Here is a 20,528-nt window from a genome sequence, read left to right as displayed (position 1 = left end):
CATCAGTTTATGGAAATTTGGATTGTTTCCACGTTTCGTATATTATGAATAATGCTGCTATGAATATTAGTGTAACAGTTTTTGTGTAGATAAAAGTTTCATTTCTTTTGGGTAGATACTTTGGAGTGGAATTGGACCATATATTAACTCTGTGATTAAATCTTCAGGAGCTGCCAGACTGTTTTCCAGGAAAGCGGCACCATTTTACATCCTCACAGGCAAGGAATGAGGGTTCTAATTTCTCCACATCCTCACTAACATTTCTTATTGTCTTTTTTATTATAGTCATCCTAGTAGGTGTAAAGTGGCATTTCATTGTGGTTTGATTTGCATTTCTCCAGTGTCTAATTATGTTGTGATTTTAGTGTGTATTTATTGGGCATTTATTTATGTTCTCTGAAGAAGAAGCTATTCAGATTCAGATTTGACAATTTTTAATTTTTTATGATTGACATAATCTTTATATATTGTATATATAGTTCTTTATCATATATATACTTTGTGAATATTTTTTCCCATTATATGGATTGTCTTTTAGCTTTGGGGATAGTATCTTTCAATCAAATAATAATAATAATAATAATAATAATAATAATAATAATTTTGATGAAATCCAATTGATGAAGTCTATTTTTTTCTTTGCCGACTTGTTCTTTTGGTGTCATAACTACAACTGTGCCAAATCCAAGGACACCAAATTTCACGTTTATGGTTTGTTCTTAGAGTTTTACAGTGTTCACTCTTCTATTTAGCCTTTGATCTACTTTGAGGATCAAAACAAAGGTTTTTATCTGAACTCTTAATTCTATTACCTTGATGTTTATATTTATATTTACCCTTATTCCAGTTCCATACTGTCTTGATTACTATAGCTTTGTAGTAAATTTTAAAATCACCAAGTGTGAGTTGAGTAGATGTGACAGGAGTGGATATCCCTGTGTTGTTCCTAATATTAGAAGGGATACATTCAGTCTTTAGTCTTTTTCCACTAAATATGATATTGGCTGTGGGATTTCTACACATGCCATTTTTCAGATTGGGAATTTTTTTTTAATATTAGTGTGTTGCGTGTTTGTTTTTTTTTTTTTTAATTTTCATGATAGGGTATCAAATTTGTCAAAAGCTTTTCTGTGACTATTGAGATGATTATATGTTTTTTTCCCCCTTTTTAGATTGATGTGGTGTGTTATATTAATTGAATTTGGATGTTAAATCAACATTATATCCTTGGGATAGATCACACTTGGCCATGGTGTATATTCATTTTTACGTATGGCTGGATTCTATTTGTTAATGTTTTGTTGAGAATTTCTTTGTCTTTATTCATGACAGATGTTGCTCTTTGGTTTTCTTTTTTTGTGTGTTGTCTATGTCTGATTTTGGTATCAGGGTAATACTGGCTGCATGGAATGAGTTGGGAAGTCTGTCTTAATCTTTTATTTTTTGTAGGAGTTTCTGAAGAATTGGTATTAATTCTTCTTTAAATGTTTGGTAGAATTTACCAATGAGGTTATCTGGGCCTGGGATTTTCTTTGTGAGAAGTTTTGAAATCACTAATTCAATGCCTTTACTTGTTATTAGAATATTCAGATTTTCTTTTTATTCTTGCTTTTGTACTTTGTGTCTTTCTAGGAAATTAGCCATTTAATCTAAGTTACCAAATTTGTTGTCATACAGTTGTCATTGGTGATATCTCACTTTCATTCCTGATTATATAGATTGGAGTCCTTTCTTTCTTTTTCTTTTTTAGCCTAAAACTTTCCAATGTTGTTGATTTTTGGATCAACATTTGGATTTGTTTATTTTCTCTATTTAAAAAAATAATAATTTCTTTACAGTAATTTCTGCCATAATTTTATTACATCTTCTGCTTGCTATAAGGTTTAGTTTGCTCTTTTTTTTTCCCTTACTGTTTTAAGGTGGAAGGCTGGTTATTAATTTGATATATTTCTTCTTTTTTAAAAATATAAGCATTTATAGCTACAATTTTCCCTTCTATGCTTGAGTTTTGCTGCATCTCATAATTTTTTATATGTTTTTGTCTTCATTTTAATTCTTTTCAAATTATTTTATAATTTATCCTGTGATTTATTCTCTAATCCATTAGTTATTTAAAAGGGCATTGCAATTTCTACATTTTGTGAATTTCCAAAATTTCCTTCTGTTACTTATTTCTAATGTCATTATTCCATTGTAGTCAGAGATTATACTTTGTATGATTTTAATCCTTTTAAAAGTATTGAGGAATCCTTTATGACCAGCATATAGTTTCTACTGGAGAATATCCTATGTGCAGTTGAGAATAATTTGAGCAAAAAAAATTTTTTTAATGTTTATTTATTTTTGAAAGAGAGAGAGAGAGAGAATGAGCAGGGGAGAGGCAGAGAGAGAACGAGACACAGAATCCAGTGCAGGCTCCAGGCTCAGAGCTGTCAGCGTAGAGCCTAACTTGGGGCTTGAACTCACGAACCGTGAGATCATGACCTGAGCTGAAATTAGACGTTTAACCAACTGAGCCACCCCGGCACCCCTCACTTGAGAATAATTTGTATTCTATTGTCTTTGGATGTTAGTCAGGTCTAGATGGTTTATAATGTTCAAGTCTTTTATTTTCATTTTGATCTCCCACCTAGTTCTTCTCTCCTTTATTGAAAGTTACTATGGTAGTCTCTAATTATTATTTTAATTATCTATTTTCTTTTTGATTCTAATAGCTTTTCTTCATATCTTTTGGGGCTTCGATGTTAGGGGCATATATGTTTATAATTATAATGTCTTCTTTATGGATTGTCACATTATCATTTTAATATGTTCCTCTATCTCTGGTAACTTTATTTACTTGTTTGTTTGTTTACTTATTTATTTATTTTCAGTATAAGAATGCATGTAGTTTAATGTTAAGCCAGTTACATTGCCTAGTAACGTTTTAAATTGATTTCATCTTAGTACAGCCATACCAGCATTCTTATGGTTGTATTTGCGTGATATATCCTTTTCCATCTCCTAACTTTCAACTTATTTTTATCTTTGAATCTAAAGTGTATCTCCAGTGGACAGCATATATATGGGTCTTGTTTTTAATCCAATCTGATAATGTCTGTCTTTTGATTGGGTTTTGAATCCACTCAAATTTAATACTATTATTGATATGGTTGGATTTATGGCTGCAATTTTACTTTTTGTTAAGTTTAGTTGTTTAGTTTGAGAGAGAGCATGTGCATGTGCACTCATGGGAGAGGGGCAGAGAGAGGGAGAGACTCCCCAGTAGGCTCCATGCTGTCAGTGCAGAGCCCAATGTGGGTCTCAAACCTACAAACCATCAGATCATGACCTGAGCTGAAATCAAGAGTCCGATGCTTAACCAACTGGGCTACCTGGGTACCCCTGCAATTTTAATTTTTGCTTTCAATAAATCTCATGTCTATTTCATTTCTCCACTCTTTTTTAATTCTTCTATAGTTGATTTGTATTAAGTGAATACTTACATTATTTTTATATAACATTTTAATTTCTTTGATGTGTTTTCATTTGTACTTTTAAGTTATTTTCTTAGTGACTCCTCTAGGACTTAACATATGCAGTTACCTTATCAGAATATACCTTTGACTTATTCTAATTCTGGCGAGACAGATAAAATTTTCTTTTTTTTTTTTAATGTTTATTTCTGAGACAGAGAGACAGAGCATGAGTGGGGGAGGGACAGAGAGAGAGTGAGACACAGAATCTGAAGCAGGCTCCAGGCTCTGAGCTGTCAGCACAGAGCCCGATGTGGGGCTCGAACTCACAGACCTCGAGATCATGACCTTAGCCGAAGTCGGACGCTCAACCGACTGAGCCACTCAGGCGCCCCCGAGAAAATTTTCTATGTAGCTTTACTTATTTTTCCCCATATTTGTACTATTATCATTGTACGTTTTACATCTATACATGTGGCAAAAATAACAATCTATTGTTGTAATAATTGTTTTACATATTTTTACATTTTTTAAAAAGTTGAGAGGGGCGCCTGGGTGGCGCAGTCGGTTAAGCGTCCGACTTCAGCCAGGTCACGATCTCGCAGTCTGTGAGTTCGAGCCCTGCATCGGGCTCTGGGCTGATGGCTCAGAGCCTGGAGCCTGTTTCCGATTCTGTGTCTCCCTCTCTCTCTGCCCCTCCCCCGTTCATGCTCTGTCTCTCTCTGTCCCAAAAATAAATAAACGTTGAAAAAAAATTTTTTTTAAATAAAAAAAAAAAGTTGAGAGAAAAATGAGAACAAGTATGTATTTATAGAGTTTGTTCTATTAATGGCAAATTAAAAAATTTGCCATTTCTTGTTCTCTTCATTTGTCCTCTTGGATTCAGTTTATTATCTAATGTCATTTTTATACTCAGTACAGCTGTGCTCTTTTCCACCTTTGCATTATTATTATCAAATATATTTTTATGTACTGTAATCCCTACAATTATATTCATATTGTTTTATAGAACTACTTTTTAATTTACTTAAGAAAGATGAAGAGATATGTGCTTATGATGTGTTTGATAATTCCACATTTATCTTTACCCATGCCTGAGTATGTGTGTGTATTCTAATTACTACCTGATTCTCTTGCCTTCAGCCTTAAAAACTTCCTTTAGTGCTTACTGTAAGACATAACTGCTAGAAATGATTTCTCTTGGTTTTTGTTTATTTTGGAAAGTCTATTTTGCTTTCATCTGAGTCATATCTTTGCTGAATATGATATTTTATTTTGTTTTCTCTGAAGCACTTTGAATATGCCATCCCACTGCATGCTGGCCTCCACTGTTTCTGATGAAAAATTAGGTATTAACCTTATTGGAGTTCTCTTGTAATGACAAATCCTTTTTATCTTGCTGCTTTGAAGATTTTCTCCTTGTTTTTGGTTTTCTATTTTCTTTTAAATGTTTATTTATTTATTTTGAGAGAGAGAGAGAGAGAGGGAGAGAATCTCAAGCAGATTCCAGTGCCAAGCAGATTGAGTGCTGAGCTCAACATGGGGCTCCATCCCAGACCCTGAGATCTTGACCTGAGCCAAAATCAAGAGTCAGATGCTTAATCTACTGAGCTACCCAGGCGCCCCTCTATGTTTTTAATAATGATGTATCTGGTTGTAAATCACTTTGTATTTACTGTCTTTGGAATTCATTTAGCTTCTCTGATGTATAAAGATTTTCCTCAAATTTGGGAAGCTGTCACTCATTATTTCTTTAAATATTTTCTGCTCTTTTCTCAGTCTCATTATGCATATGTTGGTGCACTTAGCAGTGTCCCACATTTCCCTATGGGTCTGTTCATTTTTCTTCATTTATTTTCTTTGTATTCTTCAGAATGCAAAATCTCAGTTGATCTGTTTTTAAATTTGCTGATTCTTTTCCTTCTGAATATGAAGGAAAGCTTGAATATGCTGTTGAAACCCTCTAGTGAAATTTTTATTGTGATTATTGTACTTTTCAACTTCGAAGTTTCCATTGGGTTCTTTTTAGAATTTTATATTTTTATAATTTTATTTTTTAGTTTTTATTAATTTTAAAATATCTATTGATATTCTCACTCTCTCTTTTTTAGTGAGACATTATGATGCTTTTGCTTACTTTGTTAAACATGATGCTTTTGCTTACTTTGTTAAGCATGGTTTCCTTTAGTCTTTTGAATAAATTTTTAATGGCTGATTTGATGTCTTTATGTCCAAGATCTGGGCCCTTTTACAGGCAATTTCTGTTGTCTGCTGTTTCTCCCTTCTGTATGGGTCACCTGTTTTTGTTTCTTATATAATTCATAATTTTAATGGAATGCTGGAATAATAAATTTTATGTGTTCTCTCTTCTACTCCTGAAATTGTTGATATTGTTTGCTTATTTGTTTTAAGGCTTTGGCAGTTTTCACAAAGTCTATTTCCCCACAGTGGGAAGCCTCTGCCATTACTCCTCAGTGGGGGAAATCTTGCCTATGCACAGTCACTCTGGGGTTATGGTTCTTTATCAGGGCACTCTTGGACTGTTTCTTGCTCTGATCACGCTATTAAGTCAGCTGCCTCTATTGGTATCATACTTGGTTTTTAGGCTCTACTAATTGTTATCTGATTGCAGTATTGTTTCAACAATACCCTGAGGTATAAATTGCTCCACAGTCTGATCCAATTAAATTCAAACTCCTTTGCAGATTTAGTTTTTAAGGCCAGTTTCTGAGATTGATTATGACTCTTGAAATACTCTTCTTAATTGTCTCTTTTTCTGGTTCTTTCTGGTAAACTAGCTGGCCTCTGATTTATCAAGGGCTACTAGCCTCCTCTTAATTGCTCACCACCCAAATCTCTGTTGTTACTGAGAGCACTCTTGGGCTTTAACTTTCCCATATTCTGTTCCAAATAAAGTCAGTTTGTTTGAGGTAAGCTTCAGAGCTCTCTTTTCTCATGACTTACCTCTTTCCTCCTCAGCAAAAACCTCTGAGCCAGTATTCCATACCTGGGTGTGAGACAATATCCTACTTTTCCCAAAATGACATACTCCTGATTAGCACACTGGGAAAAGCTGGCAGCATGCTGGCATTGAGCCTCTGGTCTATTAAAGGCTGACAGGGGCCTCTGTCTGTCACACATGAAGTACAACCTCTGCCTTATGATCAGTAACTGGGTGGAGAAATTGGAGCCCCAAATCCCTTGGCTGTACTTGTCTGGAATTTAGACTTAGGAACATGAAACTTGGGATTATGAGAAATGTTAGTAGTCTGCCCATCCACTGTGGGCTTTGGAGAGAAGGAGCATCTTCTTGGTTATACCTGCCAAGACTGGAGCTTTCATCAGGCTACCTGGGACCAGGGAAGGAGGGAGCAGGTAATGACTCAAGTATAATAGATTCTTACTTTTCTTACTCAGATGTAGTATATTTTCTTGATTATATGTTTCTTAATTTTCTCTGTGCCCTTGGGACAACTTTTGAAGACCTTAATATATATATATATATATATATATATACATATACACACACACACACATATATATATGTGTGTGTGTGTGTGTATATATATATATATATATATATATATATATATATATATATAAATTTTCATCAATTTTGGTTGTTTGTCTGGAGAGCTGGTTCGTGGAAAAGCTTGTATTACCAATCTGGAAGTGATCAATAACAATGATTTTAAATTTCCCCCCAAAATTTATGCTCAACCAGATAGCAGTAGAAAATAAAAATGTTAAAAAGTTCTGTCTTTGGTACATGTGCTTCTATAATTTTAGCATGTGCCAAACTGCCTATCTATTCTGGCTGTATATCAGTGACCATGTCCGGACGGTTTGCCTTCAGTCAACACCGGGTGACAACTTTACCGTATTACTAACAGACACAGATTAATTTAATCAGCTAATTGTCAAAGAGACTATAAGACTGATGGATCTCAGAGCATATTCAAATTTTCTTTTTGAATAGGGGCATTCATTCATTTATTCGTTCTACAACCTAAGTTGAATGTTGATGGGTAAGAATTATTCAGAGGAAGCTTGGGGTTTCCTGGGGAAGATGGGGAGGAACAAAAGATCATGACTCTCCAGAGAGAAAGCAGAGGGAGGAACAGTGTCTAAGAGAGCATATGGCCTTGAAGGATTGCAAGAAACTCAGTATGGCTGGAGCAGAAGCTGAAGGGTGAAATGTAACAAGATATTTGACTATATATTTTAAAAGGGCTAGAGCAGGAAGACAATTTATGTCAGGCTTAGCAGTCTCAATTAAACAGAAAAGTGGCATTGTGCCTCAGTTATGAGAAGAGTTAGAGGACAGTACATTTAAAAAAAAAATCTCCTTTGGGTTACCCTTTACTTTTATTTGAATTGAGCTTCTGCTATTCTTCAAGAAACATTCTTGGTCAGTACTTGTCTGAAGTGCAATATAGTGTTTCTGAGAGTGATAAAAAATATCTAAAGCAGAGCTAGGGGGACTGAAAGGATCCCAGGGTATCCTTTATTCCCCTGGCATCATAAAAACAGGTGAATTATTACTAAACCATGGAGAACCTGGCCTCTAAATCATAGATGAAACTGTATAACTGGAACCTAGCAAAGAAATGACATTGTCAAAACATCTACAGCTCTATTATGCCATCCACTTTAGCCAGGTCACACACACCCAATTGGATTAGTAACAGCTCTAAGCTGGCTGCGTTAAAACTGGATAGAACCAAAGCAGATTCATAAGGCTTTGGGTCTTTTGAGTATGACAGAAAACCACCCTGGGGACAGAATGATATCCACAGTTTATATTCCACTGGGATATTCATTGTCAGACTAAAGGGGATTCAGAAAATTGTTTATTCATGTTTAATTTTGAGAATTGTTCCCTTGGCCCTTAACTCTCACAGTTGCATTTACATAATTACAATTACAACATAGTTATTTCTGCTAATTTTAAGCAAGTGAATGTTGTTGTTCCCCAATGCCCGTGCCAAGCACATAATAGGGGCTCAGTAGATATATCTTGACTTATATAAGGATGTAAGTGTAATCCTTCTTATGGTCCTTCTTTTAACTAGATAGAGCCTGGAACAGGTTCTGTCACATAAAAAGACTCAGCAATCATTATTTCTAAATCATACTGAAGTTCTTTGACTTTTGGTTCTCATTCTGTAGCTGATGTGTTTCTCAAAAGAGTAAACTTCTAATGAATAAAGAACATCCTAGTTATTTTTCCTGTCCCTCATCTTCTTGGAGTTGGTATTTCACCCCTAGAAACTAGGGTGATATTCTTAATTCCACCCTCTCCCCAGATAAATTTATGTTTCTTAATAACAAGAAAGGTGAAATGATTATTTTAGAAAGAATTCACAAACATAGAAAATCTGAAATTCCTTTCAGTAGAGAAGGATACCTAAGGAATAGTAAGAATATACCCAAATTAGAGATTAGATAAAATGGAGCCTCTGTATGGAAAAAAAAAAAAGCAATATCTATAGGAATTCTTTTAGACTTTTAAAGATTTTAAAACTTTTAAACTGCATCTTTTATTATAAAAATAATTTTAAAGTATTTAGAAAGTATGAAAAGTACAAAGAACAAAATGAAAATTATATTCTCATTTTTCAATCTCTGTTAACTTGAGATATTTCTTAACAATCTTTATTCTATATATTTTAAATGAGATCATACCTTTTTTCCTCTTAACATTATTTATGCATTTTCACATTATTAAATCTTAAAAATATTTTTTTGGTTTTAAGTTTTATTTAAATTCTAATTAGTTAACATATAGTGTAATATTAGTTTCAAGCATAGAATTTAGTGATTCATCCCTTATATACAACACCCAGTGCTCATCACAGCAAAAGCTCTCCTTATACCCATCACCCATTTAAACCATGCCCCCTTGGGGCGCCTGGGTGGCGCAGTCGGTTAAGCGTCCGACTTCAGCCAGGTCACGATCTCACGGTCCGTGAGTTTGAGCCCCGCGTCGGGCTCTGGGCTGACGGCTCAGAACCTGGAGCCTGTTTCCGATTCTGTGTCTCCCTCTCTCTCTGCCCCTCCCCCGTTCATGCTCTGTCTCTCTCTGTCCCAAAAATAAATAAACGTTGAAAAAAAAAAATTAAAAAAAAAAAAAACAAACCATGCCCCCTCCCACCTCTCCTCCAGCAACCCTCCATTTGTTCTCTATAGTTAAGAGTCTGTTTTATGGTTTGCCCTTTTCTCTTTTCTTCCCCCCTACATTCATCTGCTTTGTTTCTTAAATTCCACACGTGAGTGAAATCATATGGCATTTGTCTTTCTCTGACTGACTTATTTTGTTTAGTATAATGCTCTCTAGCTCCATGACATCATTACAAATGGCAAGGTTTCATTCTTTTTTATGGCTGACATATATATATAAAATTCCACTTTATGTATACCACATCTTCTTTATCCATTCATCAGATGTTGGGCATTTGGCTCTTTACATAATTTGGCTATTGTTGATAATGCTGCTATGAATATCAAGGTACATGTATCTATTTGAATCAATATATTTGTGTCCTTTGGGTAAATACCTAGTAGTGCAATTGCGGAATCATAGGGTAGTTCTATTTTTAACTTTCTAGGAATCTCCATGTTATTTTCCAGAGGGGCTGCACCAGTTTGCATTCCCACCAACAGTGTAAGAGAGTTTCCCTTTCTACACATCCTATACATTTCTACAAGTCCTACAGTTTGAAACCGTTTTTTGTCTAAAAACTTCTGTTTTAGCCAATTCAATTCAAGTTTTCAAATCCTTGGCTACTATAATTACAAGGTAGTCTAATGTATTACTATCATTTTGTACTAGGTTTTTATTCAATCTTGCCTCTTTAAGATTTTGTCCATTCCATGGATGCTTTGTTTTACTTCCAGAGGAGCCTTCCTTTTCACATCAATCCTATGTTGTCCGTGAAATTTCATTATACCTCTTTGCTAGTAGAATTAAATGCCAGCTCTTAACTGCAGTATTTGAGACATTGTTAGGGAAGGTGGTTTTTGTTTTTATTATAATTATAATGTTTTAAAGAAGTTGAGCAGAGAAAAGTACAGGTGAAGTGTAGTGAAATGTAAGCATTTGTGGCTTTGCTTCCTTTCCATACCACAAAATAAATAATACTTCCCATTAAAGAAAAAAAAATAAATGTTTTTGTTTCTAGCTGAAGAAATGGAAAAATCTAACAGCAAAAATTCAATGATGTGTCAGAAGTCTAGATTTCATACCATGATACAGATTCTATTCTCAATGGTCTACATTCAAGCTACTGCTTTGGTTTTGATACTTAATTTCCTGGACAGTAATGGCTATTGTCCCAACTTCATCAATTTTGGTATTTAGTGCTTTAATCATTTAAATTTAATAGCAACTTTTAAAGGAAATTTTTGGTTAGTTACCCATTCTTTGCTAGCATTCACCTTTGATGGTATTATACATATTTAATGCCTATATTTTTATGCAGAGATGAGCTATCACTAAAACCAGACTTTTAATGGTAGTGTTTCCAACATAAATTGGAAGATGGTAGTAGTATAATTAAGTTTAGTAGAGTGTGATAGGAGTGGAGACATTTCTGTATTAATCAAAGGTGCAGTGTCAGGAAATTAAGCAAGTCTGTGTTTCTGTAGAAAAATGGAAGAGGATCCCTTGAGTTTATGGTACATTATTATAAAAGGCTTGAAGGCAAAGTTCCCCTTTGTTAGACATTTATCTGCATCCAAATGTAATTGTTGTCATTTGTGATTCTTTATAGGCTTCAAACTATACTGCAAAGATCAGCCCATCCTTTTAGTGCTATCATTGTTAGCTCGTGTGTTCAGATTCTTCTGTTTAAAGTTCTCAGTAGTCCTAGCAGTTCAGTTAGTCAATGCCATACTCTAATGTTCACATGTTGCTGTATATATGCAGAATAATTAGATAAGCTTTCTGAGGTTATTTTTATTCTTTTCAAAGGAGTTGAGAATGCAATAAATTTGTTCCATGCTGTTATTTATGGGGAAAACGACTTGTATTTGATGATAGTTTACTTTGATGGTATTTGGAGAAAATTGGCAAAGTTTTGACTTTTTTTTTTTTTTTTATCAATGGGCTTCTGTTTCTGGCACTTTGCTTTTAAAAAGCACCATGCCTGATGCTATACATAATAAATTCATCACACCATGATCCATAGCCAAGTCAACTTGGGAAAAAAAATAGCCTGCTCTCCATTTCTGGGCTGTGTATTCTGGAAATGACGGACTTCTGAATCTTAAACCCGAAGTCTCGTTATAGGAATGGTAAGAGCCATATGGCCTAAAAAGCCTAGGGAAAATGGATAGTGAAGTACATCTGGCCCTTTTGGCATCTACCACCACATCCTGGTTGGAGTCACTATGGAAATAACAATGGATCCTCTGGAGTAAGGGAGTGATTTGGTGTTTCAAGCTAGGTTAATAGGCTGTCATTTTAGTTTTGGATGATGTTTACTATCACAGAGTGATATTCTTTCCATTAAATTCAACAGCAAATAGTGGGTTCCAGAAATTGTATATAGGTGCTGTGGAATGCAATTGTTGCCCTGTAGAAGTTTGTAGTGGAGTGGGGAAAACTGTTATGCAAATGAATAACTGCGATATCAGGTGGTAAACGCTATCTATGAGCCAGGTAGAGAGGGTGAGCTGGAAGAAGTGTGTGTCTGAAAACCAGAGCAGCTCCTAGGTTGGACTCTGGGCTACTTCAGGGAAGGAGGCCGGGGATCTGGACTGCTAACACAACTCGGGCCCCTCTGTGGGCTTGCAGCACCTCTCAAACTCATCATGGACATCCAGGTCTCTTACTAGGGAAAGTTTATCAAAGGATATTATAGTGCCTAATCTGGACATTATCCTACCTTTTCCCACTCATAAAAATAAAAAATGTGCCTTTTTAAAGAAGTTATAGTTATGTTTTAAGTGTATACTTGATTTTACTTGGCATCTTAGTGGTTAACCAACTGATCTTGAAGATGGATGCCTAAGATGGATACAACAGGAAAAAATATGTCTAATATGCAAGATATATTACATCTTATGTTACATTTTGTGTGTGGTCTTTGATTTGTCTGTCACACTCTCATTTAAACTTTAAATGACACCTTTTCAGGTATCACCTTTTTGCTGAAACTTTCCTTGCCTTGTTTTAAATAAGGGATGAACAAATACAACTCTATTTCTACTATTTTGACATAAATCACATTATATTGTGATTTAACTTCTCTTTCCTCAGTAATTTAACTTCTCTTTCCTCAGTTTCCTTATTTGTAAAATAGAAATAATGACCCCCTAACTCACAACTTTGCTGTGAGGGTTAATTGAACTTTGCGTGTAAAATCTCTGGTGTAATCTGCACGTGGTGATTTGTAATCATTGTTGTGTTTGGCTCTTCTGTAAGGCTATACACTTCTCTATGTCAGGAATGGCACCTCACATACAGTAGTATCTCTATAAATCTTGGCTTAATTATGTCTCAGCTCTTATAGATCTCAGGATTTTTAGGTAAGAATGGTGGTAAAATGTTTTATTGCTTCAACTAATCTGTCAGAGGAAGAATCTCCTTGTAATTTATGGAAATTATTTAGCTTAGAAGATCTTTAAAGAGTAATACCAAAGTAGGAGGCTTAATGATCCTATTTCAGGGCGATGGTGGTCTTAAGAACCCATATGATGTCCTCAACTGCATATCCTCCTATAATTCTGAAGGAAGAGATATTACCAGAATGGATAGAAGGATAGAATGGATAGAAGGCATTCTCTCTTTCCAGAGAGAATATCCAAAGAAGTGTTTTATAAATTATGTAGCCTATCCAAGGATAGAAAGCACAGAAAACAATATGTGTTAAAGGCTATGTTAAATGAGAAAAAAGTTCAGTTTTGATTAAAGAGTCCATTTGAATCCCATCCCTACTTCCCAGCTCACTGGGCAAGTCATTTATTTTAAGGTTCAAGATTACATGAGGAAAGTGAGGTTAATTCTTTCTACTCTCAGGAATAGCATGAAATTAAGAATATTATATATGAAAGTACATTACACAATGCTTTCTTGAAGTAGCAGACTCTCATGTCCGTTAGCAAATTTTCCCAAAGGCAGTGGTTCTCAACTTGACTACACATTAGAATCTCCTGGGGAGATTCAAAAGCCCAGTACCCTCCTGCAGCTTTGACTAGTGTTTGGTATTTAGATACTCCTAAAATTCTGTTTGTGACTCATATGTGCAGTGAAACATTGTCTGACACGACCTTAACTTTGCCCTTGGAATGGTCATTACTTCTGTGAACTTCCCAACCAGTTATTCTATAAATTCTTATGCCGAACTTTGGGGATGTGTGCAAAAGTCTGTGTTGTGCAGAGCTCAGAACTGAGCTCACACCCTTGGTCTGCCTAACTGTGATGCACTGCTCTGTTTACTTAGATATACCCTCTTCCAGGCTTGGGTAGGAGGCCAGAGTTCCCAATGAGAAACACAACCATAATCCAACATTAGCATTTCCTGCTGAAACCTCTCAGACACATAGGTTGGGGCAATAGCCTGACCATCTACTTCCCTCTCTCTGCCTTTATCTCTAATCTTTCAATTCCATCTGGGTAGTGCAATCACCCTTATGTAAAATTCTATCATCAATTTGGTGCTTATCTTGACATACTAAAAAGGGTGTCAAAATATCATCAACTGAATATTTATGTCCCCCCAAAATTCATATGTTGAAACCTATTCTCCTAATGTGATGGTATTTGGAGAGGCAGACTTTAGAAGTTAATTGAAGTAACTTCTTTAGAAGTTAAAAGAAGTAACTTGAAGGCGGGATTAGTGTCCTTATAAAAGAGACCAAAGAGAGCTCCTTCACCCTTTTCACCATATCAAAACACAGTGAAAAGATGGCCATTTATAAAACAGGAAATAGGCTCTCATTGGACATGAAATCTGCTGGTAACTTGGTCTTGGACTTCCCAGCCTCTAGAACTGTAAGGAATAAATTTCTGTTGTGTTTAAGCCACCTAGTCTATGGTATTTTGTTGTAGTAGCCCAGACTAAACCACAAATTAACTTAGAAAACTTTCTTTTTCAACAAAGACTGGTTTTGAAGCCTATTGTTTACTCTTATTTTCTAGTTAGAATAAGACTCAACTCTTACATTTCTTCCTTGTTAGTCATTGTTCCATGTGTTTTAAAATACTTTTGTTGGACTGAACAGTAGATCTCCCGTGTCCACATCCCAGGTAAAAGAAGACACACTAATTCTCAGCTTTTATTTTTCTTTTGCCACAATGTTTGGGAAAAACAACACTTAAAAGCTTATCGGAGAGGAATAGCTACCTATCCTAGCCCCAGTAAAGAATAACCCTTCCTATAATTATTGCCCTCCTTTTATTCTTATTTTACAACCTAATTTTAAGCCAAAATGCTTTTGATCAATATATTATATGCTAAATTCTAGACGTTTTATTCCTAGTCCTTTATTATTAGTATAGTGCCTACTATTGTACTAGTAATGGTCTTATTAGTAAAGTGCCTGTGTCTATTCACTGTGAGAGACTTTTAAAATGCTAGTACCTAGGGATGAGAATTTCTAAGCTCTGTTGTTCTTTGCAATGAGAGTAGCACTTTATGAATCACTATATATGCAGATCATCTGTGATCTACAACATAATTATATCCATCCTTTAAGAAACTGTTTATAGAAAAGTCTTATGACTATATTTCTATGTTACTTGTAATTTGCAAATCCAAGACATCAAAAAAAATTATGGCAGATGATTCTCTAGAAGGTAAATGAATAGAGGGGGTATCATACAATTTGACATTTTCTCTCATTTCCATCCTAGTCATCTTACAGGATTTAGAAATTTAGGAAGGGGAATTCTGGCTCTAGCCCCTATATCAGAATTCTTGGTTCATATTCTACTTGGCCATTGTGATGGAACTTCTCATTGCTCGCTGATGGCTGTGTTCTCTTCTTAGACTTGTAACTAGACTGTATTTTCCCACCCTCTTATAGCAGGTGTGGGCTTGTAACTGAGGCATGGTCAATTAGATATGAATCATTTCCACATATAACTCATAGTGCATCCTTCCTATTTTTTTTTTTTTTTTTTTTTTTTTTTTTTTTTGCCATAGTGATGCAATGGAGAGGATTCTGAGGTCCTTGGGGGTGAGGAAAGGGCAAAACTATAGAGTGGAAGGAGACTTTAGGAGAAATACTCATTTGCTTTAGTTTTCCTAGCCAGAGGGATTAGAGGAGGGTAAAATAACTGTAAAAATATTCTTCTTGGATATGGGAAATTTACAAACTTTTTGACCCCACCATTACATGATCCTATGAGGGCAGAGAGACATTACCTATTCTTCTTGTTGTTTTTTTTTCCCCATATATGTTATTCCTCAAGTTTCTTACAATGCATCTCTAGATAACTGATTTTGTTTTATTTTTAAAAGTTTTTTAAGACATAAAAGAGGAATCATTTGATTTGGTAAAGGTCTTAAGAGTTTCCATATCAAAAAAAAAAAAAAAGAGTTTCCATATCACAATCATTTAGTCATTTTTTTAATTCCCATTTTAGGTTTTCAGGAATGTTTATGCTTGCCATTATCTCTGACCTCATCCTGCGTTCCAAACTGCATTATCCTTTCTCCCTTCCATATATAAAGAATAATTTTCTTCTATCAATTATTTAAGCTCACATAAAAATTATATATAAAATATTCCAAGTATATTGTAAAAGCATACTTAAACAATAGAAAACATACTACTTATTAAATATATATTATAGTATAAATTTTAAAAGTATATTTAAAAAGTGAATTTAATGAATACCTAGCTTTTTTCCCTCCTACTCTTACTCTTCCAGGGTAGCCACTGTTAATAGTTGGGCATATAGCCTTCCAACTGTTTTCTATTTATATATGCATAAGTGTTAATTTTTTTTTTGAATTTTTCTTTATTTTTGAGAGGCAGAGAAAGACAGAGCACAAGTCGGGGAGGGGCAGAGAGAGAGGGAGACACAGAATCTGAAGCAGGATCCAGGCTCTGAACTGTCAGCACAGAGCCTGATGCAGGGCCCAAACTCATGAACCATGAGATCATGACCTGAGCTGAAGTCGGATGCTCAACTGACTGAACCACCCAGGCACCCCATAAATGTTAAATTTTAAGAAAAAAGGTTTAAATTTCTACCACATTAAACATAATTTTAAAAACCTACAACTATAAGATTAGCGAAATGTTGTTTTACATAAGCCCTATTTTTCTTTACAGACCTTGAAATTAAAATATTAATTCCAAATTTACAAAAAAGTTAATTTTTTGAGCAGAGTTTATGAAAAATTTACATGCCTCCATGTGTAATTTCTGATGGCCCAAGGTGATTCAGAGCAATCCATGGAACCTGGATTGGGTTCATTGACTCATTTTTGTCATAATATTGAAAAAGAAAATGATGCTTAATTGTATGGTTAAATTGATACTGTTTCAATTAGTAAAATATTTCTGTACTTCTAATGTGATATGTTTTCCTTTTTCCCCCTCTCCTCTTTTCAATTATTATTAAATCAACAGTCCTTGAAATTCTTCAGGAAATTCAGAAATTATATGCACATGAAATTTAAAGCTATTTTTTATTGGATTGCATTATTACAGAATATATTCTATTCTGTATATTATTAATTTTGTAAACTTTTGAAAATGCAGAAATACAGACATCTGTTTATGTTCTACGCATCTTTCTTAACACATTTTTAATTGGCCTTTCCTTCCCTTCCCTTCCTTCCCCTCCTCTCCTTCCTCTTCTTCTCCCTCCTCCTCCTCTTCTTCTTCCTCCTTTTCCTCCTCCTCTTCCTCCTCCTTCTCTTTCTTCTTGCTATTATTAATAAGTTTCTGGGCCTATCTTATAGATATATTCTTATGAACATGTGTGTATACATCTGGTGGATATATTTTAATAATATTTTCTTTCACGTTTATTTTTGAGAAAGAGAACATGAGAGGGGGAGGGGCAGAGAGAGGGAGATACATAATACAAAACAGGCTCCAGGCTCTGAGCTGTCAGCCCACAGCCTGACCTGGGGCTTGAACTCATGAAACTCGAGATCATGACCTGAACCAAAATTGATCACTCAACTGACAGAGCCACCCAGGTGCCCCTGCTGGATATATTTTAAAAGTAAAATTGATAAAATTGGCCTCCAAAACCACTGTGCAATCTTATACTCCACTGCCTTGTATGGTCCAATGACTACTTTGGTAGATATTTCATGGGTTGTTCATTGAACTCTATTTTGAAGGCAGATATAAATGTTAGTAACACTAACATCTTGGGGCTAATACCATCATTCAATTCTAGACTAAATGTTTGTGTCTTCATAATTTTAAGCCCTAACCCCTGGTGTGATGGTATTTGGAGATGGGTCCCTTGGTAGGTAATTAGGTTTATATGAGACCAAGAGGATGGATTCCCCATGGTGGTATTTGTGCTCTTAGAAGAAGAGGAAGACACTAGAGACCTCTTTTGCTCTACCATGTGAGCAAGAGGTGACCATCTGTAAAGCAGGAGGAGCACTCCTGCCAGACGTTGAACATGACAGTTTCTTGATCTTGGACTTTATAGCCTCCAGAACTATGAGAAATAAATGTGTGTTGTTTAAGCCATACATTCTATGGTATTTTGTTTTAGTAGCCTGCGCTGACTATGACACATTCTATCGTCCTTTAGTTATTTTGTATTTCAAAGAACTAACTACGGCCCGTTCTCCCTTTCAGTTCCATTTGCCAGTAATTTCGGGTTATTTCAGTATCTTCCTAGGGGAATTCCATTTTTGGTGCAATGTCTTTTACTTATATTATATCAAGGGTTTGTCAGCTTTTTTGAGATTTCTCACTATTTTATGTGTAACAAGCTACCCCAAAACTAGATGGCTTAAAACAACCATTTATTTATTTCAAGATTAGAGTCAGCAGAACACAGTTCTCATTATCTGTGGTAGGCTTAGCTGATACTGACTGGGCTTATTCATGTGTCTGGAGTCCGTTGCTTCAGCAGTCAGGGGGCTGGCTGGATTCAGACAGCTTAGTTGAGACCGTCTCGATGCTTGTGTCCTCCCTCATTATTCCACAGGCTAGTCTGGAAGACAGAGTCCCAACAGCAAGAGGGGAAGTGCTTAAACCTGTTGGCTCCTGGGCATCACATCACATTGCTTCCTCTACATTTGATTGATCAGACTAAGTCGTAAGGTTAGTTCAAGTTTAAGGGGTGGGGAATAGGTGCCAACTCTTAACGAGCTTCACAAAATGGAAGCCAGTAAGCAGTATACTATAGAATCCATCTATACTGTTTCTTGTGATTCCTTTTATGATTTTAAGCTGCCTTGCTTCTCGTTGAAACCAATCCTTTCCACTCCATCTGCACTAAAGCCCAGTTGAACACAGGATTGACTTTCCTTTTCTGTGCTATTTAATGGTCCTCTTTTTTCAATTTTTATATATAGTTTTCAGATATATAAATGCCTCTTTGTTTCATTAAAATTAGAGGTTTTGCTTCTGTTTCTTTCCCTTAGGTTGACAAAGAAATGAGAATTATCTTTATTACCTTCAAATTGAAAGTGGGTGGCAAGTTCTTAATACGACTGAAAATAGTAAGTCCTTACTCCATCTTTTTATTGCATCTATTTTCAAAAGTGTTTGAGGGCAAATCAAGCCTTTCCTTGAGAGTTTAAATTTAAAGTCCAATCCCTTTTCTCATGTTGCCATCTTTGTATATAAGAAGCAGTATTCAAAACAAGCTGCCTGAAACAAATTATCTCACAATTCAGTGTTCTAGCTTGCATTGCCTTTCACTGTCTATTTTAGAGAAGAAAATGAAGGAATCTTTTATTGCATGTGTCACAGTTAGTGTAATATTTCATTGCTATAACAAATAATTATTTCACTCTCATAATAGTTTACATAGAGGGCTATTCAAAATTGTAGGTTCATTCCTACTATCTTATTTCTTTGCTGTATTGAAGGGCATTATTCTTTTTTTTTTAAGTTTATTTTTGAGAGAGGGAGAGAGAGAGAGAGGGAGAGAAAGATCGCAAGCACAAGCAGGGGAGGGGCAGAGGGAAAGGAGATAGAGAATCTGCTGACAGTGCAGAGTCCTATATGGGGCTTGAACTCACGAACCATTAGAACATGACCTGAGCCAAAATTGAGAGTCAGATGCTTAGCTGGCTGAGCCACCCAGGTGCCCCTGAAGGGCATCATTCTCATTTGAAGGCTTACGTTGAGGCCTAGGACGCCCATGAGTCTGCAACAGTTCACTGCAGGGTGTATGAGATAGGCCTGGAAGTGTACACACCATTTCTGTTCATATGTCATGATCTAGAACATAATAATGTGCCCCCATTAAGTTGCAGGTAAGTCTGTGGCATAGAGACTAACTGGACAACCATGTGCTGGCAATACTCCCTTACTCAGGAAAGAAGGTATTCCAGTTACTATTGCTTCATAATAAAGCACTGTAAACTTCATGGCACCAAACAGCCTTTTATTATGCTCACAAATTCTGCAGATCATTAAAGCAGAAAGGATCAGCTACAGGAAAAGCTACACTATGGCCCACAATGTATGAGAATTCAGCAGGGTAGACTGACATATCTGGGGGTGACTTGAGAGGGAGACTGAGACAGCTGAGGCTAGAAGATCTATTTCCAACATGGCTTTTCAGTCCCATGTGCAGCACCTGGGCTAGGAGGACTCAGGCTGGGATCACGTGGTACTGTACACTGAAGTACGCACATGCGACCTGTCTGTATCACTTGGGCCTCTCATGGCATACCAGCCAGGTTCCAGGAGGGAGTATTCTGAGAGCAATTGTTGTAAGAGAACCAGCCAGAAGCTACGTGGCCTTTTCTGACCCAGCGTGAGAGGCCACGCAGCATCACTTCCTCTATGTTCTATTGGTTACAAGCAAATCGTAAGGATAGCCCAGTCAGTGGGAGAGAAATAAAACTCCACCACTTGTTTGAATTGTGGCAGTGTCACACTGTAGGAGAGAATGTACAA

Source organism: Leopardus geoffroyi, chromosome C1, assembly GCF_018350155.1.
Source record: "Leopardus geoffroyi isolate Oge1 chromosome C1, O.geoffroyi_Oge1_pat1.0, whole genome shotgun sequence".
Classification (NCBI taxonomy): Eukaryota; Metazoa; Chordata; class Mammalia; order Carnivora; family Felidae; genus Leopardus; species Leopardus geoffroyi.
The sequence above is the reverse complement of the archived record's forward strand: the minus strand, read 5'-3'. Positions refer to the sequence as shown.